Source organism: Delphinapterus leucas, chromosome 13 (assembly GCF_059928025.1).
Source record: "Delphinapterus leucas isolate spDelLeu-1000000601 "Yukka" chromosome 13, BTC_Dleu_Yukka2, whole genome shotgun sequence".
In the NCBI taxonomy this organism is placed as follows: Eukaryota; Metazoa; Chordata; class Mammalia; order Artiodactyla; family Monodontidae; genus Delphinapterus; species Delphinapterus leucas.
The window spans coordinates 78,727,127-78,753,251 of NC_143141.1; the positions used below are offsets into that span (position 1 = coordinate 78,727,127).

At 48.4% G+C, this 26,125-nt stretch overlaps 1 pseudogene across 1 annotated transcript in view; it reads right to left on the reverse strand.

Moving 5' to 3' along the window:
- LOC149747799 (N-acetylneuraminylgalactosylglucosyl-glucoside beta-1,4-N- acetylgalactosaminyltransferase 2 pseudogene) overlaps positions 1-26,125 on the reverse strand; it is a 106,832-nt pseudogene continuing 80,707 nt past the window's right edge. The window contains exon 3 of the transcript XR_016395510.1: positions 1-26,125. This exon is cut by the window's right edge and continues 2,591 nt beyond it. The product of XR_016395510.1 is annotated as an N-acetylneuraminylgalactosylglucosyl-glucoside beta-1,4-N- acetylgalactosaminyltransferase 2 pseudogene (transcript).

A 26,125-nucleotide genomic window follows, 5' to 3' on the forward strand; every position in this document is an offset into this window, starting at 1 on the left:
AGGGGATTTTTTTATTTTAGGACTTGAAAGTTTTAACTTCAGACTGATGGTCATTTTGGATGATTAATTCAAGGCTAAGTGAATAGCTAGACTATTGCTGTAGCCCATTTTCTATGGGGAAAAGAGAATGACTGGGCAAATTTCCTGTCCCCAAAAACATGTGTTTTGAGCAGTCTTTCTTTCTCTGCTTTGCATGTACAATGGGATTTTGCCCGTTTCTTCCACACTAGGGGGACAGGTCAGGGGGCCCCCGCTCCTGGCTCCCTTCAGAATGCAGATGCCTGCAATTCTCAGCAAGAGGGTGGAAGCAAGCAGGTGGTGAAACAGGAAGTGAGTGGCTCTGCTGACAAAGAGACCTGACGTCATACCAGCACCTGGTTCTTTGCCTGACGCTATGCTTCTGTCTAGGGCAACCTCACCCCGGGGCCGGGGGAGCATCAGGCCCTGAGGACTCCTGACCTGCAAGCTTCACACAGCTGCTTGGGGCCAAATGGTGACAGCTGGTCGAGTAACCCTTTGAGCATCACCACACTCCCATTCAGCCTTAAGACCTGCTAGATGCCAGGGGGCGGCCTGAGCCATGGGTGCCAGAACCGTCTGGTGGTACCAGGAAAAGTGAGCTAACCTTCAGTCCTTTTTCAGGAAAACAGTTGCTATGAAATAGAGTCTTGGATTAATGTGGTTTGTAAACGTAAAAAGTTGCTACTGAAGACCTCCGATCTCCCCAGATGTGTCAGAGTTCAATGTTGAGAGAAGGCTCTGAGAGAAGAAGGGCCCAGGCACTGGAGTGGACTTCAGGCCCTTGGATAGGGCCGTGACATTGCCCAAGACCTTTGGAGTTTCGCACCGAACCTAATTCCAGGCTGTACGGTCAGGTTGGCTGGGACGAGGCAGGGCAGAAAGCACAGGTGTTTCGGAACATCCAAGGAGTGCAACGTCGGCTGCTATGCAGAGCCCCGTGACTCTTGGAGGCCAACGAGGCCACATTTTCTGATGTGAGGCCAGGAAATCATGTAGGGTCCTCTTTGTTTCTCTCTGCAACTGGCCAACACGTGAAGTCCCGGGAACAAACTTAAACTCAAATTGTGAATTTCTAGGTCACATGAGGACACAGATTAATCAGAATATTTACCAAATGCTGTCAACACAAGCTGGAGGGAGCAGGCCTGTCGATGCCAGTGACATTTTGTGGATTTCTTGTAGCATGTTTTGTCCATCCTTTCCTTATTAAACATTCAAATCCTCTTCATGTTCTCTAAAACTAGATGCTGTCGTCTGCTCACCCGCTGAGCACCAGTAATCCAAGACACATGCCTGGAGCCACACTGGGCTGGAGGTCCCCAGGGCCCAGTTTCACCACATCATACACAACAGACACAGATGCACACACCAGGCATGTATCACGCAGATGCTACAAAGCATGCAAAGCCAGAAACCTCCCATGAGACCCAGTCCCTTAGCCAAAACCCCGGAAGTTTTAGGCTGTCCTTGCAGAGCTGAACTATCCTGGCCCACAACACAAAACACCTGGTTCTCACAAGCGCTTCCTGACGTTAACATGGCAAGTGCCACCCCATATTTTGTATGGAGAAACTAAGGCCCAGCTGACCCAGTCACAGAAGTAGTTTAGTAGTCAGGTTTTTTTCACTTTTCATGAAGTTTTATTAATATCTCACAGACACATTTTCAGAGATCCTGAACTACCCTAGGCCATCTCCAGTAGGAGAGAGTAGAAACAAAAAGGCGGAGCCAGTGCAGCACTGAGAGAATCGGCTGACTCCCAAGATAACCGAGAGAGCCTGCCTCATCATGATGGCTCCACTCTGTAGATGACACGGGTCTCAAGCGGTCAGCAACTGATCTCAAGGCCCTGGAATCTAGTGGCTTGGCCACTGCACTTACGCTGCTTATCATGGCTCCTCAGCACAGGGTCCGAGTTCAATCCCAGGCATTCTGGAATCTGTCTTTATGACAGGGAGTCTGATGCCAGGGAAAGCTTTATTCCAGCAGTGAGTGGACTCTACCCCAGTGATCTCATCCCTCCAACTGCCTGCGTCCCATCTGTGTGCCGGGCTCCAGGTGAGCTGACTCCCTCCTCGCCTGCCTGGTCCGCCTCTCATCCTCTGACCCAATTCCACTAGCGGACCGAACTGAACCAGGCTTCCACCTTCTCCAGGCAAGGACCCTGGGTTATTCACGTTATTTGAGTCCACAAGGTAGGACCAGAAAAATTTGTGAATGACAGTGATGCTGGAGATGATCTGTGATATAATTTCCAGCAAATAACCCTCAAGACCCAGCGGCCATCTTTTTGACTGAGGATACCAACCCATCATATACTTTCATGTGAGATGAAATGAGATAATGTGAGATACTATATGTACAAATGCTTCATAAATTGTAAGACCTCATACAAACAATAATGAATACAGTCTCCCTTGCCCTGATCAGTGATTGGTCCATTTCTAATGACCCTTAGCTTTTGATTGTTATTTCCAGTACCTGAGCCAGACCCATCTGCTCTGTCCGTCTTATCAGGAGTTCAAATTTTGATAGCCTATCCACCAGTTCCTCTGTTTTAGATAGCTGCAACCGGTCAGCCTAACGCTTTTCCGATGCCCGGACAACCTTTATGTGGCACATTGGAGATGGTTCTTGAAGTAGTGGAGAGCCAGCTTGAACTAGACCTAAGCTTTGGTGTTGGTTCAGTATACGTTGTAGCTCTTCTCCAGGGCTGCCAGCTCTGGGTCCACCACTGGAGAACAGGGCTGGTGACCTACAATCACATTTGAGCGGGACACCACAAGCAGGCTCCCGAGCCCATCAGTAAAGAACTCTGAGTGAGCCACTCGCTGCAGGCGGGGGTTGAAGCCAACTCTTTGGAGCCATCCTGTGTGGGCCAGGAAGAAGCTGACAGCACCACTGGTCACCACACATCTGGGGAAGCCGTCCAGGGGCCGGAAAGATCCTGACCGCCAGTGGAGACAGTCCCCATTCTCACTGTGCTCCAGGAACAGCTTAAACTGGAACACGTTTCCAAGCACACTGAACGCCTACCACGTCCAGTTCCGTCTTCTCTAGGACATCCACCAGCACCTCAATCTTGGTCTTGTCGTTGAAGAGAAAGTCATCGTTCACCCAGAGGACGTATTTGGTGATGACCTGAGATATGGCCAGGTTCCTACCGGCAAACCAATCCTTTCCGTAAGGCATGGTGTAATATTCCACGTGGCTGTTATTAATTTTCAGGGGCTCCTTGCTGTCATCAGCCACGATCACGGCCTAGTCTGGGTAATACTCACGTATGCTCTGGAGCATGGTCATGAGCTTGTGGAGATGGAGAAAAGTTTTGGTGGCAATGCTCACCAGGTCTCTGAGCTTCCTCTCTGGTCCAGGGTCATATAACTTGGGCATAACAGGAAGGCGGATGGTCACTGGAAACTTGGCCACTGAGGACTTGGACTCCAGACTCATCACATCCACCCTGCAGCGCTGGTACTCTGTGCTTGTGTACGTCACATGCTGGAGTATGAAATTCAAAAGCTTCCGGTTACTGGTCGAAGTGGTCAGCTGCTTCTGGCCTCTGCCCTGCAGCACACTGTCTGGGATGTCAGCAAGGTGTCCAGTGTCCCCAGAGAAGCTGTCGGGGTGACCTCACAGAAGGGAGCATCTGGTCCTTCAAACTGGAGACCCGCACGAAGTCATCCCGAAACACGCCGCCTCACACATTCCAGGCTGGTGGAGCTGGGCAGCCACCCCGCCAATTGTCCAGCCCTTGGAACCCTAGGAGTCAGTTTAGTAGTCAGTCAAGGTTTAGGTTAAAAGCAAAGAAAGGTTTCTTCCCCTACCCGTAGAGGAAAGGGGCTCTTCCTGGCCTGAGGGAGTGCCAGCAGCCCAGGCCTTGCCTCTGCTCTCTGTCCCAGTTTGGGGACTGACCACTGCTCACCACTGCCCTTCTTATATACCACCTACTCAGATTCTGGCAAACCCTAAACTTTGGCCATAAAGGCCACATTCTGATGGCCGTGCTATGCTGAAGCTGGCTCGTCCCGCCCCCTGACAGCCTGTTGTTAAATATTCAGGAACCTTGCTAGTCAAGTGTTTAAAGGTTGGTATTATGAAACTGACAGTGGTGGGAACATTTATACCATGGAAATCAGCAAATGCCAAATGCCACACATCAGGGACTTTTTTTTTCCTAGAAAGATAGTTCATCAGCACATCACTGCTCGCCAGAGAGAATCACCCTGACTTCAATAGGACCTTAGGACTGGGACTTTCCTGGTGGCACAGTGGTTAAGAATCTGCCTGCCAATTCAGGGGATACGGGTTCGAGCCCTGGTCTGAGAAGATCCCACATGCCGCGAAGCAACTAAGCCTGTGAGCCACAACTACTGAGCCCGCGTGCCACAACTACTGAAGGCCACACACCTAGAGCCCGTGCTCCACAAGAGAAGCCACCGCAATAAGCCCGCGCACTGCAACAAAGAGTAGACCCCGCTCGCCGCAACTAGAGGAAGCCCGCACACAGCAACGAAGACCCAACGCAGCCAAAAATAAAAAATAAATAAATTTATTAAAATAAAAAAGACCTCAGGACTTTGTGAGCAGAGGGGATTTCTCTCAGTATTCATGGTGCATACAACAGAACCCGACTCTGGTAAGCAGGCCTGGGATGTGGGGGATGGATGTCAGAGAGCTTACAGAATCCATAGGAACTCTGGAGAATCAGAATCAGGAAACAGGCTGGAACTGAGCATGGCCAGTCAGGGTGTGCCAGACCGGGCCACCATGCGGCTGGATGCTCTCGTCTCAGTTCTGCCACCACAGGGCCCTGAACCTCAACCCCGAGCACCTCCCCCTCAGCCAGAGAGAAGTCTAAGTGCACCTGCTCCTTGACAGCCCTTGCTCTGGCTCTGAATGGGTGCATATGATTGGCTGACTTTAAGTCGTATCTGCAACTCCCAGCAGTCAGAGTCATGAACAATTCTCAGGCCTTTTCTGCTGCTGTAGCAGGAGATAAGAAGGTGACAACATTAGCGGATTTGCCGAAGAGAAGAAATACTGAGAATGCCCTCTGCAGAAAGGCTCTACCGAGCCTGTAGGCTGCTGAGTTGATTGGTCCTAGAGAGACAGAAGAGAGAGAGCCTTAAAGGGTCCTACCCTCAAATCTGCTCCCACCCTGACATAAGTTCTTCCCTCCTCTGCCCACCTAGTTGTGATTTTTACAACCAAAATCTTGCTTTTAGTGAATAAGATCCCTTTCTGAAATGAAATAGCCTTCCCAGATACATCCAGGGCTTGGGTGGCATATTAGTCACTCACACCTTAGTGTGGATCAGTTTAATCTGACATTTTCCCCTTATCCTCTTCATTCAGCTCAACTAAAAGAGTGGGAGTAATTCTTGATCACATACATTAGTGGAAGAGTTAAGCATGGATAATCCAGAACAGGTAATCCAAGAAATATTTCCATGTGGCTCTGGGATATAGCATATGAGTCATTTATTATATAAAGGCATTAGAACTGCCTGTGTAAATTATGAGCACAATGGATGGAGAAAGGGCTGCCATAGTCCATAAGTCCAGTGGTGCTTTTCAGCTTACAGACTGTAAAATCAATGGCACCCCTTGGAGTTGTGCAGTGCACAACCTATACAACTGTATATGGTAGCCCTAGTGGAGGCTGTTCAGGGCTCTCCGAGCAGGAAGGGAAGAAAGCTAAGAAGAAACGACACCAAAGACCACATAGAATTGATCTTATCACTGGGAGAAGATATATTACAAGATTTAATACATAAAACGTAAACATACGCACAGCACATGAACACTTATAATAAGGCATCTTCACACTCATCCAGACTCACCCTAATTCATCTAAAAAGAATCCGAGAAGGACCAAAGAACTTCTCAGTGTTTAACTATGCTTATGAAAAGCAAAACATTAGAGATCTTTTCATCATTCAAGGATGTGCTGGTGGGAGGAGGGAGGGGCTGCTGGTAGACAGGTGGGACGACACTGAGCTGTTCAGAAGCCTGGTCCTCAGGTTGTCGAGTGACAAGGGGCTGAGAGGAGAGAAGCACACAGCCCGCCCTGCTCCCCCGAAGGCATGTTCCTTTATAACATGTGAAAGGAACTTACAGAGTAACAAGTACCCGATGCAGGAAGACTTTGGTCTCTAAGTGATCCCATGTTTGCAGGCTGTTGTTGATTTTACCCAAAGGAAAGGAAACAAATCACCACTTTTCTCTTGGAGGCCATGGTTGCAGCCCTGCCTTGGTTTTCTTGCCATCCCAGCAGACCTGGCGTCCAGAGCAGGAGTCAGAGCTCGGCCAGGTCCAGACCGTACAGCAGACCTCAGGAGACATGTGGGCCCATCAGCCTCGGACCTGGGCACTCTGTCCCGTGAGCTCTCTGGTTCAACTGAAATCAAGCTGGACTTGGGCCGCCAAGTCCAGAAAACAAGGTCTTACTTAGCCTGTGGTTAGGAGGCCTGAGAGCTAATCCTGCCGCCACCCAACTCACGGAGTGAGCTAAGAAAGCCCCTTCCCTTTCTGGGCCCCAGTTGGAGTCTACTGGGGCTCTTCCTCGTTCCCGCCATGGCTGCTGAAGTGCTCAGGCTGCTCTAGAGACCTCTGTCTGATCCATAACTGCGCACACCACACAGTGCTGACCTCAAGCACATACATGGAGCTGGATGTTCCCTTGGGCCTCCTCCTTTTGCCACCTCCCAAAGACCCATTCTCTCAGAGTCAGTCCAGGCTCCCAGTAGCCTGCCACCCCAGGAAGGACCTCACAAGGATTAAACGTGAAAAACAAAAGCAGGTGAAGGAAACTCAGGAAAATATATTTTATAATCCCTCGGGGGAAATGCCTTTTCAGGCATGTCACAAAACCTCGATATCCATAAAATAGGAGATCGACAACTTTGACTAGATTTCCATATTAAGAAGAACACCAAACAGCAAAAGCAAAGATAAATGAAAACCTAGAAGAAAATATTTGGAACTTATATCACAGGTAAAAGATTAATTTCCTTGAGACTTAAAAAGCTCCTTTGGAGTTTGAGAGATCTAATAACTAGTGTCCCTTTTCCTACCAAAATTCCAAACCAACTTGTAATAGGCACAGGAATAGGCAAATGAGGACCCCAAAACCAGCTTTATTACTCACAGAGCTTTTGAAGGACATACTTTAGGTATGCAAACAATGGGCCTCCTAATGCCAGACCCTGGGATGAAGCATGTCTGCCCCCAGATCACAGGCAGCTGTGGAAACTTGCAGGCCTCACCTGGCAAGCGCAGGGCCTCTGTTGCTAAGTTGACTGCAGAGCCAGGGGCCACCAGGAGCACCTGTGTTCTGCAAGCAGGCAGATCCCAAAGAGCAGGAAGAGGGAGGCAAGTCCTGTCCACTTCCTCCTCCCAAACTTACCAATCAGATAATTTACTTCTCTTCCCCACAGCTGAAGTGAGTGAGGGGGGAGGGGGTCAGAAAGAGGACAAGATTTACATTTACAGATGTCCTTTCACTTGGAAATATAAAGCATGGAGAAGGGAAATCATCCCCCCCCCACTTCCAATAAATTCGAATAAGTCAGTAGAAGGAGAGAAATAGTACAATAGAAAAATGGGAGAAGATGTGAACAGACCATGCATGGAAAAGGAAATTCAGATACGCGTACAAACATATGTGAAAGATGCAAAACCTCACTCACAATATAAAAATCCAAATTACAGCTACCATGAAATATCACTCTGTGCTTAATCAAACTGGCAAAAGTCAAAAAATTTGTCACCACGTTGTGTTGGTGCAAATGTGGGGAATCAACACCCTCAGACATTGCTGGGGAGATGGCATAGCTTTTATGGAGGACAGTTAGGCAATAGGAATCAAAATTCAAAAGGCAATTACCTTTGACCCAGCAAATGCACTTCCAGTTATTTATCCTACAGATTTGAGATATGTGATATTCATGGCAGTATTGTTTTTGTAAATGCAAAAGATTGAAACCAACCCACATGTACATCAATAGAGGACTAATAAATCAAAGTACATCAATGCAATATAATAATATAGAGCTATAAATATATTTAGGTAGTTCTGTATGTACTAATATGAAATGATCTCCAAGGAAAGTAATATGAAATAAAGATACAAAATATTTTGTACAGAATGCTACCAGGTCCTTAAAGAAAATAATATATGTGCTTAGATATGCATAGACTCCTCCTAGAAGTTCACCTAAGAAACTGGTTCCTTTAGACAAACTGCAAGATGGGGGATAAGATGAGTAGGAGACCCACTTTTCACTGCGTCATTGTACGATGATAAGGGCCCATAGGATGAGTAAGGTAGGCTATCTGTCTCTTCCTACTTAATGTGAATTTTCCTTAATGGATGACTTTCACCTAGTGGGGAGCTGCTGTCATGATGTGGTAGGTTTGGAAAGAGGCTGCTTTTGGAGCTGAGGCTCTTGGGGGAGGTGACAGGCCTTGTGGGCCATCAAGATAGTGGGTTTCGAGTAGCCAGAGGCCAAAACAAACACACACAGAAGAGCTAAGTGTAAAAGAGGGATCAGAGATAAGGACACACCTCATGAACTAAAAGGCTGGGTCTGCTAAACTCTTACGGTAGAGGCAGACATGTCTGAGGACAGGAAAATGCATGCCCTGCTGTTCAGAGCACCTGCTTCAGAGCTGCGAATGAAGACAAAGGACCTTTAAGCCACAGCCTCCTGACTCTTTGCTCCCCAGCCCCTGTGACAGCTGTTGAAATAGCCCTTCCATCCCACTAGAATCTGGAGAAAAACATCCTGTGAGGAAACCACAGCAAAGAGAAACTGTTCACTGTGGGCCATTCATCAGTGGGAAGCCTCTGTCACAGAGCTCCACTCCTGGAGCTAAAGACTGCCCCCAAAGGGCAGGCATCACAATGCACGGCCCCCGTCAGGAGCAGGAATATCCAACACTGCCAAGGGATCAGGGCTGCTGCTGAAGAAGCCACACAGCATGCACTGCCCACAAGGCCAGACCGTACAGCTGCAAAGCAGGGGTGCATCCATGAGGGTATGTGTGACAGTTGACTTTATGTGTCAACTTGACTGGGCCACAGTGTACCTGATATTTGGCCAGATGTCATTCTGGGTGTGTCTGTGAGGGTGTCTCTGGATGAGATTAACATTTGAATCAGTAAACTGAGTAAAGCAGACTGCCCTCCCTAATGCAGGTGGGCCTCATCCAATCAGTTGAAGGCCCGAATAAAACAGAAAGGCTGACCTTTTCTTAGGGAAGAGGGCACCCCTCCTGCCCCTCTGTTTGAACTGGGACATTGGTCTTTTCCAGCCTTCAGACTAGGACTTGGTGCACACAAGTGTTCTGGGCAGTCACTGCTTCAAAGTCTCCTGGCTTCCGTCATTTCCACCACACGCGTGGGTGCAGCAGCAGGAGAAGAGGGAATGTGGCTGACCGCTACTGTGGTGCACTCCAAAAATGCCTTCACTGACTTCAAACCTCAGCTCCCTTACCAGAGACCCTTACACCCATGAATGCTCTGTCCTAATCTGTGTAATTAACCTTCCTAATAGACCATAGGTTATAAACCCTAGGGTCTACAGGGACCCGGCTGGTAACAAAAATGTCTGAAATGTGAGTGGTGGAGACTGTGACAAGGTGGAGAGCAGGTACCCATCAAGCATACAAATTCAAATTTTTATTAAACAACATGCTGTCAACACAAAACACACCATTGTGTAACCTTGTGGGCTATAAGCTCCCCATGGCTAGTTACAATGAAAATTAAGTTTCAGATAAAAATAATGACAAATAGCATTGCAATTAACAACCAGGAACTTCTCTAAGATAGAGTGTGAAATAAAAATCCTTACAACAATCCCATGAGGGAGGCGCTACTATTATTTATTTTACAGGTAAGAAAACTGAGGCACAGAGAGGTTAAGTAGCTTATCTAAGATCAAACAGCTCAAAGTATTAGAGTCAGAACTTGAACTTAAGTATTCTGTCTGCAAAGCCATTGAAATTGGGCTTGTTGTGAATTCAAAAGCTACAAGAGAACTGGACTCTGTTACACAGGGGCGTGATTATCTACGTCTCTGGTTGTATTCCTACAAAGTGCCCTGGAATCCTGAGCATACATCCAGGGATTTCCAATCCCTATAGAGAACCAATCCCTGTCAAGAAATTCCCTCTTTTATCAATGGGGTTTGCTTGGTGGATTAGCTGGATAATTGACTCTGTTCTCTATTTTCTTCAGTGTAGATGGACACAGTGACCAGTAAAAGCCAATGTCTTTCTGACTTGAAAGCCAAGGCTTTGCTGTGGTAGGATGCTCACGATGTGGAGGGCATTCTCCACACAGCTCTGTGACCTTGAGCAAGTCCCCAAGTCACGAGGGCTTCCACCTGTGAGCAGATCAGGCTGGAGGAGATGTTCTCTTAGGTTCACCTGGGCCCATGAGACAAAGTTAAAAGTAGGGTTTTAGGGCTTGGCTTAAGTCAGCTCAGGCTGCTATAACAAAATACTGTAAACTGGGTGGCTTAAGCAACAAACATTTCTCACAGTTCTGGAGGCTGGGAAGTTCAAGATCAAAGTCCCAACAGATTCAGTGTCTGGGGAGGGCCCTCTTTCTGATTTGCAGACAGCCACCTTCTTGCTGTGTCCTCCCATGGCAGAGAGGGCTCTGGTCTCTTCTTCTTGTAAAGGCACTAATCCATCATGGGGGCTCCACCCACATGACCTCATCTAAACCTAACTATCCCCCAACTACAAATACTATCACATTGGCGATTAGGGCTTCACATCATGAATTTGGAGGGGTGGGGCCACACACATTCAGTCCATAGCAGAGCTGACAGCTGAGCATAGTTGCTGAAAACACACCTTGAAAGAGTGCACCATGCTTATCGCACAACTTCATGGCAGCCTTCCCTGGCCTTCCTTTCTGTCTGACCACCTGCTTGCTAGCTAACGGCATGTATTATAATTCTGGGGAACCTCAGTCCTATCTTCCAAGTCTCCATTCCCAGACCACTGCATAATCTGAGCCTTCACACCCGTTCTTCAGCCCTCACGCAGTGAGGGCTTTGAGCACAAGCCAGAGGGTAACTAGAAACCCCTTTACTCTTGTGGTTCCTAGATTCACCCCCTGAGGACCTGCATGTTCGCATTTTGTTGTTGTATTCATTTGCAAAAAGCCAAATAAAGAACTTGCATCTGAAAAATATTGAACCTTATATGGTACTTGGAGTTCCAGGATGTAAAACTAGAGGTTAATCATATACTCCTGCACAGGGGAGAGAGCTGAGGAACTAGAGAAGTAGCTTTCCAAAGCACACAGCTGGCCCTGGATATCTTCCCAGCTCTGCTGGAGAAGGAAGGGTAGGTCGCTCCTCAGGGGCCAGGCAGCCAACACCCCCCCAGGCAAGGTGGCCAGCCAGAAGAATTCCATAGTCCAAGGTCTCTGGCAATCCTGAGGTCCGGCATGCAGGTTGGGCAGGATGCTGCTGCTACAGCCTGGAGCCACTGCCCACCACCATGGTGGTGGCACTTGAGGCCTCTCCAAAGGGCATGGCTTATGGCTCTCATAACCATACAAATAGCCAAAAGAGCTATTTAAGTGATCAGTGATGTAAGTATCTATTAATGCTCAACAAGCCACCTCAACCCAATGGCATTAAACAACGATCCCTTATTATTATTATTTCTCATGGGTCGAGGAGTTGAATGGGCTCCGCTACATGGTTCTCATCCAGGTCCCTCACGCCGTTGTGGGCAGGCAGTGGCTGGGGCAGGAGAAGTCTCTGAGGCTTCCTCCCTTAAGGGAGGAAACTGGGACCTCAGTTGAACGCCCCCAGTATGGCCTTTCCACGTGGCCTGGGCTCCCTTACTTTAGTCTTCATTAAGGTTCTGCTCTGTGATGGGAGATACAGGGAACAAGGAGGTTTAGACCATGGTATCCATCCTCCATAAATTCAGTCTCACTTGGGAGACGGCAACAACAACAAAAAAAATCAAGAAAACTAAAGAGCCACAGGAGGTAGCAATGAAGCAGGCAGTGTGGGCAAGGAGGGTGAGATGAGTCGATTTCAGCCTAGAGGAGGAGTGACCCGCCAAGGGAATATGCTGGGAGTGGGTCATAAACTTACACCGTCGGCATGATCTTCGGTGCTGCCATTCTTCCCATTGCTGTTAGCAAGTCTGTTTATTTTGCTTGTGTTTCTTTTGCTCTGTGTTGCTGTCAAACTGGAGTGAGTAGCGCAGGTGATGAAAGTAGTGTTTGGCCCACCATGTAGGAATGGAGGGGAAAGATACAGGATGCACTAACTCCTGCCCAACTTTAGGCATTTATTCTTCTCATGGGGGGGTTGAGGTCACCCACCTGAGGGAAGCAGAGCAGTGCAGAGCTGGTATGTGGGATGCAGGGATTAGAGCTAACATAGGAGGCCCTGTCTAAGGCAGCTGAAACAGCCCAAGGGGTGTCCGAGTCAAATCCTAGGACAGTATGCAGTGTCACCCATCTTGGTAAACAAAGCTCATATGATGAGCCCAAAGTGTACGGGCTGGCCCGAGAGTGAGAGGCAGCCAAAGGCCAGAGATGGTTGAAACTAATCAAACAAGGGCTCCATCACGAGCAAGGGGAGCAGGGTACGGAGTGCCTGGTTTTGCCTTTACTGAACTTAAACCATGTCGTGTGTGGGTGAGTCAGACTGTATGCCAAACGACCTAAACTCTGCTTCAACAAGAGCAATGATGGTCAAGACTGACTGCCTACCACGTGGCAGGCACTCTGCTAAGCACTTCCTGTGCAAATTTCCTTTAATCCTCTTAACAACCCAGTGAGGGGTTATTATTCCCATTTTACAGATGAGAAAACTGAAGCTCAGAGAGGGGAAAGGATTTGTTCATGATCAACAGTTAACTCTGACCCTTGGCAGTCAGACTCTGCCCCAAAAGGAGCTTTCACTGGGGCCACCACGCAATGCACCTGTGATGGTGGTGGGTTTTTTCCTTTTATTCCCAATGAGAAAAATGGAAAATAAGAGACTTGCCTGAGCTCCAACAAAGCGGGTAAGTGGCAGAATAGGGATCTGAGCCCATTCTAATTCCCCAATCCAAGCTCTTTCCACCACTCCGAAGGCTCTTATTTGTGGGGTGTCCTCTCCTGCAGACTCGAATGGCCTGGTACAAAGTTAAGAAGGAAAAGAATGCAAAACAGAGCTCCTCATAGCCCCAGCCGGGGGAAGAAAGCAGATCGTTAGCGGAGGTGAAGGGCAGGGCAGGGAGCAATGCTAACCATATGCCATCTCCCATTTTTCACTTAAAAAAAGAAAATCACCTTGTCATTTTTAAAAATTACCTGTCCTGAAGGGGGAAAGGAGCAGGTACTCCAAAGGGCTAGGCACCTGCTTTCCTCACCGTCTGCTTCCAATCTGTTATCTGGCCTGGTGCATGTCTCCTGTTCCCGAGATGTTTTAAGGGGCCTTCCTAGCTGGGTCCAAAGAAAACATTCATTTTGATTACAGAAAAGAGGCGCATCTGCTAGCCTGGATTTGTGGGAGAGCCCATAATCCCTGCATTTTACCTCCTATTAGCCTTCTTCTCCAGGAAAGAAATGTCCTACTCTTTAAAGTCGAGGCCATAAAATTGTGACAGCTCGCTTGCAAACAGAGCTGATTCTGGAACATGAAACAGCCCTTCAGATAAAATATACAACTCAGGTGTGGGAGTGAGAGGGCTGAGGTTTTAAAACTGAATCAGCTGTTAGTTACATTTTGTTTTATGGCTCTATCTGGGCAGTTCCCTACTGTAGAGCATCACCAGTTCCAACATTTTGGACATATTTCCCATTAGCCCTTTATTTGAAATTTTATGCTTCCCCTCATAAAAACCTTCAGCAGACTAATGTGCTTGGGATGTTTATTTATAAGTACAGCTGGTCTCCCTTCAAGTTGCTTTTATTGTCGAGTTGCCTCAGTGTGCCCTTTGTGTAGCAGCAGAAGGGTGGGACAGCAACCCAGCAGCTAGCATTATCCCAGAGATGAGGAGACACATGGTGAGGGAGGGGTCGGGGGTGATGGAGGACACCAGGCAGGCCTTTGAGGTTTGCCATGCAGCGAGGCACTTGGGAGCCTTCTTTGGCCTGGCTGCCATTACATGCATTGGGAACGGGCTATGTGTGGATGGAGGTACAGATGGAAACTGAGACAGCCATCCTCATCTCCCAGAGGGACCTATCCTGTGGACCCTTCCCTTCAAGACATCAGGGGTGGCTTGACTTTGTTCAAGTAGGAGCTATTCACCCTTGAGCTGAAGAAGAAGATAAAGTACTGACCAAGATTGCCAGTATTACTCTAATCTTGGATGAAGAATCATCACTTCTTTTACAAGATACATGATAATCAAATGCCTCGTAAATTTCTAAATTTGTACCATTCTTTCCTCCTTCCTCCTGCTTCATTATTTTTGCACTAAACGTGAGCAATATCGTTATGTTTTAAAAGGTCAGGTCTTTAATCAGGTTTTCTTGGTGTGTGTGTAATTTTATTAAGGACCACCAGATCGTACGGTCTTTTGCACTTTTGGCTTCTTACGTCTTACGCATCATAGGAACACTCTTAGCAACATCAGGGATGAGTATTCCTCCAGCTTCTGCTGTCTTTCCCCAGAACTGGAGGCAACGATTAGAAAGTTCTGCCTTCTGTTGGTGTCAGATCTACCTCTCTACACAACTCCCGTCTTGCAAGTCCTACGCCTATCCTCCGGGCCACACAGCCTATTTCCTCTCCTTCTTCCCTTTGAGAGATTTAAGGACCATGCTTAGTCCCCCAAAATCATACTTTTCCCACGCAGTATGTCCTGTGCTCTCCCATGCTCTGACTGAGAATCCAAACGAGGGTTGGCCAAGTTAAGTCTTTTCCATCTTCCTTCGACTAATGGGTTCCTCTGCCAGCAAGACCACTAAGCCCTTGCCACACATGCCAGCCACCATGCGGCCATTGTACTCTTGGCAAAGACTGTCTCTGAACTCCTGCTTCTGGGCTACAGAGAGAATTTTTTTTTTTTTTTGCTGTACACGGGCCTCTCACTGCTGTGGCCTCTCCCGTTGCGGAGCGCAGGCCCCGGACGCGCAGGCCCAGCGGCCATGGCTCACGGGCCCAGCCGCTCCGCGGCACGAATCCGTGTCCCCTGCATCGGCAGGCGGACTCTCAACCACTGCGCCACCAGGGAAGCCCAGAGAGAAATATTTTTTATCAGTCAGATGCCTTTTGATTACCCAGGAATTATAAGAGGCAGCAGACACTGAAACCAAAGAAAGAAGGAAAAAACTTTATACCAAATGGCAAGAGACTGATATTTGTCTTGCCCTCGCTCCCAGGAATGTTTGGTGATGCCCAATAGTGCAAGAAAATGCAGCCCAAGTATCAGATAATAAAAGTCATTCATGTGGTCTTTGGAGAGACAAATGCCCGATCCCCTACCAAACTCTCTATGAACCCCTCACCTCCTTGCTGTGTAATTGGTTCTCAAAGGCCCTCTGAGTGTCAGGAAACCCTTGCCTGCCCTCCACTTCTCAGAGGCCAAAGGAAGTCAGGGTAAAAGCGACTGTGGTCAAGGCCTCAGGTCATTTAAGGGAAAAGATGAACAGCTGTTGGCATAAATAATCTCTTTGAAATACTAATGATTTTAACAAAGATGTAGCCCTGGGACCTAAAACTTTCCATTACACCCATGGCAAGACAGAAGGTCCTGGGACATTGGGAAGAGCAGAGACCCATCCACCAAGCATTTGGGGCCTGGATCACACCATACTTTGGGCACTTGCTGGGCAAAGTCAGTGTGACCCTCCTGATAAGGTGTCCCGATCACACATGACCTCACTTCCATCAACCCCATCTACCTGGTTAAGCTCCTGGGTCTAAGTCCTTTTTTCCCCAAAACTGGTCAAGCTTACAGATTACAGTTCCTTAGGAGAGAGAAGACCTTCTATAGGAAAAGTCTGGAAGCAAAGCTGGGCTATTTCCCGTGCTGGCCTTCACCCTGTCAGGCACTCCTGGCAAAGACCAAGGATACTCTGGACTACCGGAGGGTGAGGGCTCTGACTTGGGATGACCAGGGAAGACTCCCTAAAGAAGAGGCCTGGGGAGGGAGGGAGGTGGAAGAGGCAGCGCTTGAGGAATGGGAATGGGGCGGGGGGACCCTACTTGTCAGTCAGCAGTGTACTTGCACAGGGATAAATGGGCACACTCACTGTATAAAACTGTCTGACTCAGAAAAAGACTTGGTACGTGTGAGCATCTGTGCTTTCCACGGCTAGGCTAATCACAGCGCAGAACTCCAGTGCTTAAGAAACAAGCGGGAAGAGATATGGGAACATATGTATATGTATAACTGATTCACTTTGTTATAAAGCAGAAACTAACACACCATTGTAAAGCAATTATACTCCAATAAAGATGTTAAAAAAACAAAACAAAACACTTCTGGCCCCTCGGAAGGGCTGGAGTCTGTTTTGATCTCTCCCGCCACACACCAGGGGCTCACCCCTGCCCCCCCAGCACTGCCTAGGACCCTTAGAATGCTGGGCTCTGACTTCAGGGAAGTGAATCCTAGGAGGCACCTTCTTCCAGCTGAGACAACCCACAGGCTGGGCTCTTTCCTTATTAGAAGCAATGGAGGGAATTCCCTGGCAGTCCAGTGGTTAGGACTCCTTGCGCTTTCCCGAGGGCCTGGGTTCAATCCCTGGTCAGGGAACTAAGATCCCACAAACCGTACAGTGCAGCCGAAGAAGAAGAAGAAGAAGAAGAAGGGGAAAAAGCAGCAGCAACAGAACTACAATCCTGGCTCTTGGACTCCGGAAACTGCAGCTCTGGTGCTCGGGAGCCCTAGGTGGCCTCCACCAAAGTCAAATGATTCAGCCAACTCCCAGGGAGAGGGAGAGGCATACAGGGAAGGACTGTTCAGAGGACTCATCAACCACTGGCCTTGCAAAGACAAAGCTTCCTTCCAGAATTGCTTCCAACCGGAGCTGAGTGTGCATTTCACAGACAACTTGAATGTAAGGGACTTTGGTTGTTCTCTACTGCCGAGCAGGACAGACCTTTACAGACCATCAGGTTCATCTGCTGCCACTGAACAGGGTGAGAACCCAGTCAAACCTCCCAAATAAATAAGAGCCTTTCCCAAAGCTGGGACTCATAGAACAAGAGGTGGCTTCCACAAAACGTCCCAGTGTTCCTATCCTCTCCCAGGCCTCAAAGCCTGCCTCATTCAGTCAAAATGTCTCATACACACACACACACACGCACACACACACATGCACATGCACACACACACGCACACGCACATATGAAAGCACATCCAGCCCAGCGTGTCTTAAGAGTATAACTACTCCCCAACTTACTTTGCAGGATTTCATTCACTTGCCAAGTACAGCTACTTGACGCATCCTATTTATGAAGAAACTGTTCATTGAAACAGAGCCAGCCGCCCTCCCACAAAAGACTCTGCAGCCAATACAGTGTGAATAATACCATGAGCATATGTGTAGGCATGTGTGAGCGTGGGTATGGGGGGCACCGGGCAACTTGGCTCCAAACAAATCTTGGGATCGTGTACATCCTGCATGACACACCCAGGCCAAGTTCTAGGGCTCCCACAACCTCCAAGAGGGTGTGGGCAACAGGCCGGTGGCACAAGGCCAGGAAGCAGGGAAGAGAGGAAAGTATCTCTCTGGGGTCTGGCAAGAGTGGCTGCAGCCCCTGGAAGTGGCCCCCTCTGCTCTGGGGGTTCAGGATCCTGCCCATCTTATTATCTCTCTCCTCCAGGGAGGGGCAACTAGCAGCTCTGGACTCTTGTGTCCCACGCAAGGCAGCCTCCTGTGGCACCCATCTACGGCAGTCTCCTTATCCCTGATTCAAGTTCCCCCCACCATGGGCCCCCAGGTCTGTCCTCATGACCTCTCTGTAGCCAGGCCATTCCTGTTCTGATTTTGTGTAGTCAGCTTTTTAAAAATAGGTTGTTTCACAGTTACCAAAGCCAGAGGTGTTTTATTTCCTCTTTTTTACCAAAAAAAGTAAAAAGCACCCATAGTATCATCCCTTCAACTTGTGTAGACCATTGTATTTATCATTCCATCCCATCTAGCTAGATTATTTTGAGATTATCTCTAAACTATATATAACAGCTAATGGAATATGGGAGAAAGCGTTAGTCTCATAAAACAGTGGGGAGAAGTAAATGAGATCATGAATGAGAAGAGCTTTGTAACTGACCTGGTGCAGGGCATGCTGAAATTAACGTGATTATTCCCACCAGGTCCCTGCCATCTGGACAACCATGGGCACTCTTTCCTACCACGAGGGTCTCCTGCCTGGACTTCAAATGCTGCCTACTGGAGGTTGACCAGAGAAGGTACCCTCGGGTCCTTCGAAGCCTTGGGAAAGTCAGTGCACCTCACTGGGGCTGATCAATGGAGGGACTCCAGAGTTGTCAAAAGACAACAACTCTGAGTTCCCATCGTGCCTGATGCCCTACAAATCATTGGTCCAGATTTGCGCATCAATGCCCTGGGAAGGACAAGGGCTCCTGCAGGTTCTCAGGCCCAGCTGATAAGATCTTTCACATGCGTGCGACCAGATGCAGATGGGGCGTATAATATTCACACAAGTGAAAACAGTCACCTTCCTTGCAGGTTCTGGGCTGCAAAAGGTGAAGGAACTCACGAATTCTCTAGTTCATGTGTCACTTTAGATTAGAAGAAAAACCACAGAAAAATAAACCGTGTCAATCAGCCCCGCTGTGTAAACAAGTGATGGATGATAACTCGTGAGACAGTTTGCATTTCTTTATGGAGTGGCCAGCGACAAAGACCCCCAAACAAACCTTCTCTTTTACGGTTATTTGGAAAAGGAGCGAGGGAAGCATTGGTTTTACCTCTGGGAGCTGCTACAACCAGTCCTTCGCCCCCCGGACAGCCTCTCTGCACATCAAGCCTGTGGCTTTTCTACTGTGTGGTCACGAGCAGCCTGCCGTGGGTTGGGGTGAGGCCTTGTGAGCACTGCTCCCCAAGGCCCCCACCCTCAGGGGCAGGACTGGGATCTCCTCCTTAGGAGAGAGATCCTAAGGTGCCTGCTTGTTCACAAGGCACCTTTGTGCAAATTAGAAAAAGCCAGCCCCCATCTTTCAGATGCAATTCTGGCTTGGAAGACAGACAGAGACTTTGCAAATTAGAAAAAGGTGCCCCTATCTCCAGATCAGTGGTCTGCAAAATTTCTCTATCAAGGGCCAGATAGTAAATATTTTAGGCTTTGTGGGCCAGGAGGTCTCCATTGTCACACAAAAGCAGCCATAGACAGCACACTGACAAATGAGTGTAGCTGTGTTCCAAAATGCTTTTATTTATAAAAACAGGCAGTGGACCTGATTTGACCCACGGGCTATTGTTTCCCAGCCCCTGCTCCAGGTGGATGCAGCCAAGCACCAGCTTGGTAAATGGGACACAGGCTAAAACTTGTCCACTGATCATCCCTTTGACTAGGTACTCTTGTGCAAAAACTACACAATCCTATATGGTGGCTCTTCTCTGAATCCCCAAGGTGCTGGGAGCCTAATGGGACACACTTCTTAGACCTGGAATGGACCACCCCAGTGAGTCTTAGCATCCTTAATCCCCAACTCTCTCCTGCTCTTACTGCCTCCAGATCTTCTTGCCAATCAGAATGCCAATTCCCTGCAGACCCAAAGCCTCTTCCTCATTCCACTGAGTAGCCCCAAGCCAGTGACCTGCACTGGGCCTGGATTTTAAAACCACACTTCTATTTACTTGAAGAGATAAAGACAAGGTCTATGAAGACAGGAAATCCAGCAGAGCCAAATCTCAAGGATTCTCACATGGGCAAAGCTGCCTGTCTCCTGAGACCTCTGCTTTGGCAAAACACCAATTAACCAACGAATAATCGGTTGGAGTGGAAGATTAAGACAGTTGTCAGAAACAAGTTATTTCTGGACATTTTCCAGTTATTTTTCCAACCAGTCTTCCAATTATAATTAGAATATAGTTGTGGCTTCATGTAAACACTGGACAGTCCACAACCTTGCAATACAAGCAAAGTCTACAGAAAATCCATTTCTTAGAGCGTCAAAGAGCAGCCGTGACAGTGGTTCCCAGGAACACTGGTCTGACTTTAAGTGGAATACTCCATTATATTACTCACCCTTCACCTGACCTTCATAAATATCAAAACCTTACCACCCTGCATCCTGACGTTTAATTCTTTCCTGTCACCTAATGAGGCCACATTAGGTTAGAAGGTCACTTGTCATTTACAACGCTGAGAGAGACATACCATTCTGATGAAGCTCCTAATTCAGAGAGTAATGAATCTGTGGACAAGATTACAACACGTGCTGGCCAGGAGACAACGGAGGCCTCGGACTTAGCCAGGCCTTTGTGAAATCACACCGAAAGAATGAAAAACAACCGAGGAAGGCTGGCATTCCTGCGTAAGCTGCAGAGTCTGGCCGATGTCACTCTAAATTCAACTATCCAGAAGAAAGTGTGGATTCATGTTAATATATTTTACAAGGTCCTATAATTTATCATCCTTTGTTTTTCTTTATGAATAACAGACTTTCCCTCAGCTAAAAAGCACATCGGGGGTTGGGTGGATGGGAGAGAGACCAAGAGCCACTTGCTTTTTCTTCAGTGGAATGGAAGGTCATACAAATTCTTTTCCCTATGAGAGCTTGGCAAAGTTTCGACGGGGAGAATTGCTAGGAAGTCCATGGCAGAGACCCAGATTGCAGATGCAGCCACACTTCACGCTGGGGAGGGAAATGAGGCACATGGAATGCTCTAGATAGCAATGGCGGTTGACGGTGATGCTGAGCCCTGCCCTGGCCTGCAGAAAATGAGGACATAGCCTTTCTGAGCAGCAAGAGGAACTGTCCAGATACCACCCAGAATTCAGTGCAGAGAGACGAGCCTGCACGCAGGGGTAAGGATGGGTGACAAGCATACGGGGCTTGGACCTGCTTGGGGAAGGCAAAGCCGTTTCAGATTGCCTATTCCTGACACACCACTGTATTCAGTCATCATCTCAGAACTCGAGTCTCTGGCAGGAATCAATCTTTGCCCAAAGACCACTGACAGCAATGCTTCCTGCCACGCCCCCTCCTCACCAACACACACCCAGGGGATGAGATTCCACACTGGCTCCTGAGGTTAATATCATCCTCTGGTTTGGCCAGGAAACAGGGCACCACGTTGTAGTTGACGCGAATCTAGTCAAAAGTACCCGTGGAGTTCTTTGGTGTGAGAGCTAGAGGGACTGGCAGCTCTTTTCTCAGATGGAGACGTGAGAACAGAGGAGAGCAAGCTCCAGAGAGGGGAGGGGATTCTCCGACTGGAGCTGATGGAGGCATTCCTGGGAAGGGGAAAGGGCTGTTACAGGAAGGGCAAGGGGACGTCAGACAGACCAAGTGCTGGCCAGGTGAGCTTTTCCCATGGTGACTGGGACGGACTCTATTTTCCAAAGATGAATGCAACAATTTTTGCCACCCACATGCTTTTCTGCAAGTTGATCTTGGCACTCTCCCACCCCCTTGAACCTAGGAGGGCTCTTGACGGCTTTGACGAGTCAAATGTGGTGGAGATGGCACCAGGCCAGTTTGGCTTCCTGCCTTTGGCATGCGGGCTCTCGGGACACTCCCTCTTGGAAATCAGCTTCCCTGCTGTGAGAAGTTCAAGCCATTTGGAGAGGCCAAATGTAGGTGCCCCAGTAGGGTGGACAGCCCCACTGAGCTCCCAGCTGATGGCCAACCACCAAGTGCCAGCCACTGAAACAAGCTGTGTTAGATGTGCGGCCCAGATGAGCCTTCAGATAACATCAACTCCAACACCATCTGACCTCAATCACATGAGAGGCTCCAAGCGGGAAACCATGCAGCTGAGCCTGGTTAACCCACAGAACTCTGAGAGATAATAATAAACTGTTCTTTTAAGCCACCAAGTCTCAGAGTGGTTTGTTGCATATCAATAGTTAACTAAAATATAGGTATGGCATGAACCCTGACCGCTCAGAATGGATGCTGAGTGGCAGTAGGGCCGGAGCCAGGGTCCTTAGAGACCTCCTGCTGTGCCAGATGTTTACCCTCTAATTCCCGGAATGTGAGGAGGTCCAGTAATGACTGGGAGAGGGGCTAAGGTGGCAGAAGGGCACCCAGGGAGACTGGGACCACAAGCATTTCAGTATCTTAACAGACATATTCACAAGCATCAGCTGGCATCATCCCTGGCATCCCTCATCCTGGAATTCATACCTACACCCTTGCTGGGCTGTATCAGATATGGGAAGGTAACCTGTGCCACTCCTGGGATTCAAGAGTCTCCTGAAAACCCAACACCTGCACTTTTTAGAACCGTTTTCTATCCATGATTGCATTGGATCTTTAAAATTGTCCTGAGAGGCAGATGTTACTGGCCCCCGTTTGACATGTGAGAAAAATCTGTGGTCCAGAGAAATTGAGGAGGGACAGAGACACTCATAGGAAGTACATTGGTCGGGACATTTTATTTCTGGTTCTGACACCACCTCGGTCTGGGACCTTAAGCCATTGCTGTGACCTCTTAGAGGCTCCCCATCTCTAAAGTGAACAAATGGGAAGATGATTTCCGAGGGTGCACGTGGCATTACCATTTTCTGACTTTGTGACTCGCCTGAGGTCACCAGGAAGGGAACAGCAGAATCAGGACATGGTCTCAAGGGCCATGACTCCTTGTCCAGTGCTCACAGGACTGCCTCCACAGCTGCCTTCCTAAGACATCTTGGTGTCATTACACAACGGGCAGCCCACCTCGATCCCCGGGCCTGGACAGGAGAATGTTTCTCAGTCTATACCCAAAGAAGAGTTTCTCTGCTTGTGCCTCGGGACCTGGGCCTTTTATTCTGATATCCAAGGACTAAATCTTTGGAGGAAGTATGGGCGTGAGTGGAGACAAGGATGGGGAGAGACATGAGGTGGGGCAGTTCGCACTGAATTTCAGCCAGATCTGCCTAGGCTAGCTCTGAGTAAATCCTGCAGCCACCACACAGGAAGCTGCTAAACAGGGCAGACACTGTCTCATTCAGAGGTCCAGGGCCCATCTTGACCTAGACCTAAGGCACCATCAGGAGGTGATGGATCTCTCCTGAGACTGTGTGGTTTCCAGGAAAGCATTCCAGAATCTGAAACCGGCTTCAAAGGAATGCGTATTTGCTCACTCCCACCCTGGCTGGGAACCAGCCCAGGGCACCTTATTCTTATTAGGCTGGAGATGTCTTGGACACTAAGCTTGAAAAATGCACCGAGGATTCTGGCACAGATGGGGAATGGTGTGGCTATGCAGAAAACCCCGTTGTTGGCAGCACTAGACTTTCTCTGAAAGACTTTTGGGGCAAGTAATTTAACTCCTTTCTATCTCACATTTTCCAACTTTGAAATGGAAATGGAAAATTTCTTTGTCTTAAAACCTTCTTATACCTGTGCGGCTAGATGGGACAGTGGGGGCTGAAGCTTCCATTACCTGCTAGAAGGTGCAATAGATCAAATACCAGAATCAAATGTGAGGGAGAATCTCCAAGTTGAGAACAAAGAAGAGAGTCCAAAGTGGGACTGACGCGAGAATTAGGGTGGAGAATCGGGAAAGATCAGGTTGGAAGGAGCAAATGTGATTGGATAGAAATGTGGACAAATTCCTGAGAAGGGCACCAACACCCCCACTCCTCCATACCCTGCATATGTGTGTGTGTGTGTGTGTGTGTGTGTGTGCGTGCATGTGTGTGCGTGTGCGGAGAGAGAAGCAGGGGGCATTGGCCATTAAAGCAATGAGGAAGACACAGGTTATGCTTTATTATTTATTTACTCTCATCTGAACCTGTCTGCAAGGCTGCCAGGGGGTGCCCCACCTTGAGATGATTAATTTTATGTATCAACTTGACCACAGCACCCAGGTGTTTAGTCAGACACTAGTCTAGATTGCTGTGAGGGTATTTCTTTTAGATGGCATGAACATTTAAATCAGTAGACCTGATCAGCTCAGTGCTTTGTGACCCCCTAGAGGGGTGGGATAGGGAGGGTGGGAGGGAGACGCAAGAGGGAGGAGATATGGGGATATATGTATAGCTGATTCACTTTGTTATAAAGCAGAAACTAACACACCATTGTAAAGCAATTATACTCCAATAAAGACGTTTAAAAAATCAATCAATCAATCAATAGACCTTGAGTAAGGCAGATCGCTCTCTCCATAATGTGGGTGGGCCTCGTTCCATCAGTGGAAGGTCTTAAGAGAAAAAAAGATTGACGTCCCCCAAGAAAGGAATTCTGCTTCCAGACTGGCTTCAGGGTCAGAACTGCAACATCCACTCTTCCCTGGGTCTCAAGCCTGTTGGCCAAGCCTGCAGCTTTTGGACTTGCCAACCTCCATAATCACAGGAACTAATTCCTTAAAATAAATTGGTCTTTATGTATCTACACCTAAATCTAAATCTACATTTATATCTATCTATATTTCAGAGGAGAGTGGAAGAGAGGTGATTGGGCTGATGTCACACTGGTGGTGAAGTGGTCTGGGAGCAGTTGATGAGAGCCCTGTGGCAGACTCGTTGATCAGCACCTCAGCCTCAGCACACCCAGAAAATGCAGAAATTCCACCAAGATCTATTCTCTGCCTTCCTCTCCTCTCACTCTACACACAGTTTCCCTGGTTGATCTCATCTGCCATCTCCCATCTGTTCAACCATGTCCTCTTCTTCAATGATTCCCAGATCTCAATCACGAGCCCTGACCTCTCTGCTGAGCTCCAAAACTGTGTTCCCAACTCCTGCTGGACAATCCGTCTAAGAGTTCCATTAGTACCTCACACTCAACATTTATAATCCGAACTTATCATTCCCCACCTCCGAAGAAACCCTGCTGCTCCTCCTGGTGAATGGCACTATCACCTACCCACCTTCCCAAGCAATTAACTTGAGAGTCAAGGATAACTCCTCTCTGTGCTGGCCCCTATCCAATAATCACTAAGGCCTGCTGGTGTTGCCATTAGGATTTTCCCAGTGATAAAGTTACTGTCCTAATTCAACACTCATCTCTGGCCTAACTGCTCAAATAGCCCTCTGTTGGTTTCCCTGGTCACATCCACAGTCTACCAGGAGGATGCCCCAAGTTGCTCCCTTCATGTTTAGACTCTAAAAAGCAGCATTGCTAAAAAGCAGCATTTTTCTATTTCTTAGAGGTGCTGATAACATACCGGTGTGGGGCTTCCCTGGTGGCGCAGTGGTTGAGAGTCCGCCTGTCAATGCAGGGGATGCGGGTTCGTGGCCCGGTCCAGGAAGATCCCACATGCCACAGAGCGGCTGGGCCCGTGAGCCATGGCTGCTGAGCCTGCGCGTCCGGAGCCTGTGCTCTGCGACGGGAGAGGCCACAACAGTGAGAGGCCCGCATACCGCAAAAAAAAAGAAAGAAAAAGAAAAAAATATACTGGTGTGGACATATCTGACTCAAGGGCGGCTGCTTCCAAGGCATTTTGAGCCAGGCTCCTCCAGGCAACTTGGAGAGGCATCATTCTCATTTACATTCTCAAGTCTGCTTGGAGCCTTTGGTCAGTCTTCCCACCCCAATCTAGACAGCCTAACCAGCAACTTCTTCCACTCAACTCTATCAGAGGGTCCTCCTGGTCACAAGAATGGAGGCAGAGAAAGGTCCCCCAGGTGACCTGGGTGGGCTTCAAAGCACATTTGCAGTGTAATATGCCCTCTGGGGAAGTTGGCCTGGAGCATCAGCACCTTGGAGAGCTCTGACCTCTGTTGGGGAGTTAACTGGACCAGAGTCCTGGATTCTTCTGGGAGTCGGGGCAGGGAAGGAAAGGGTTGATGCTGTCCACCTCATTAACTAGATCCCAGGCCCAGCAATTTCAGGGAGCTGAAAAACATGAATGGCCGTGAAGTCAGCCCAGACTTGGGTTTCAGGGCCTCTACCTCTGCTCAGATGGACCACGAGAGGTCGGTGGTTACAAACCTGAGTCCTGGCCAAGCCAGTCTGACACTGAAGGCAAGTGATCCCCAAGGTCCGG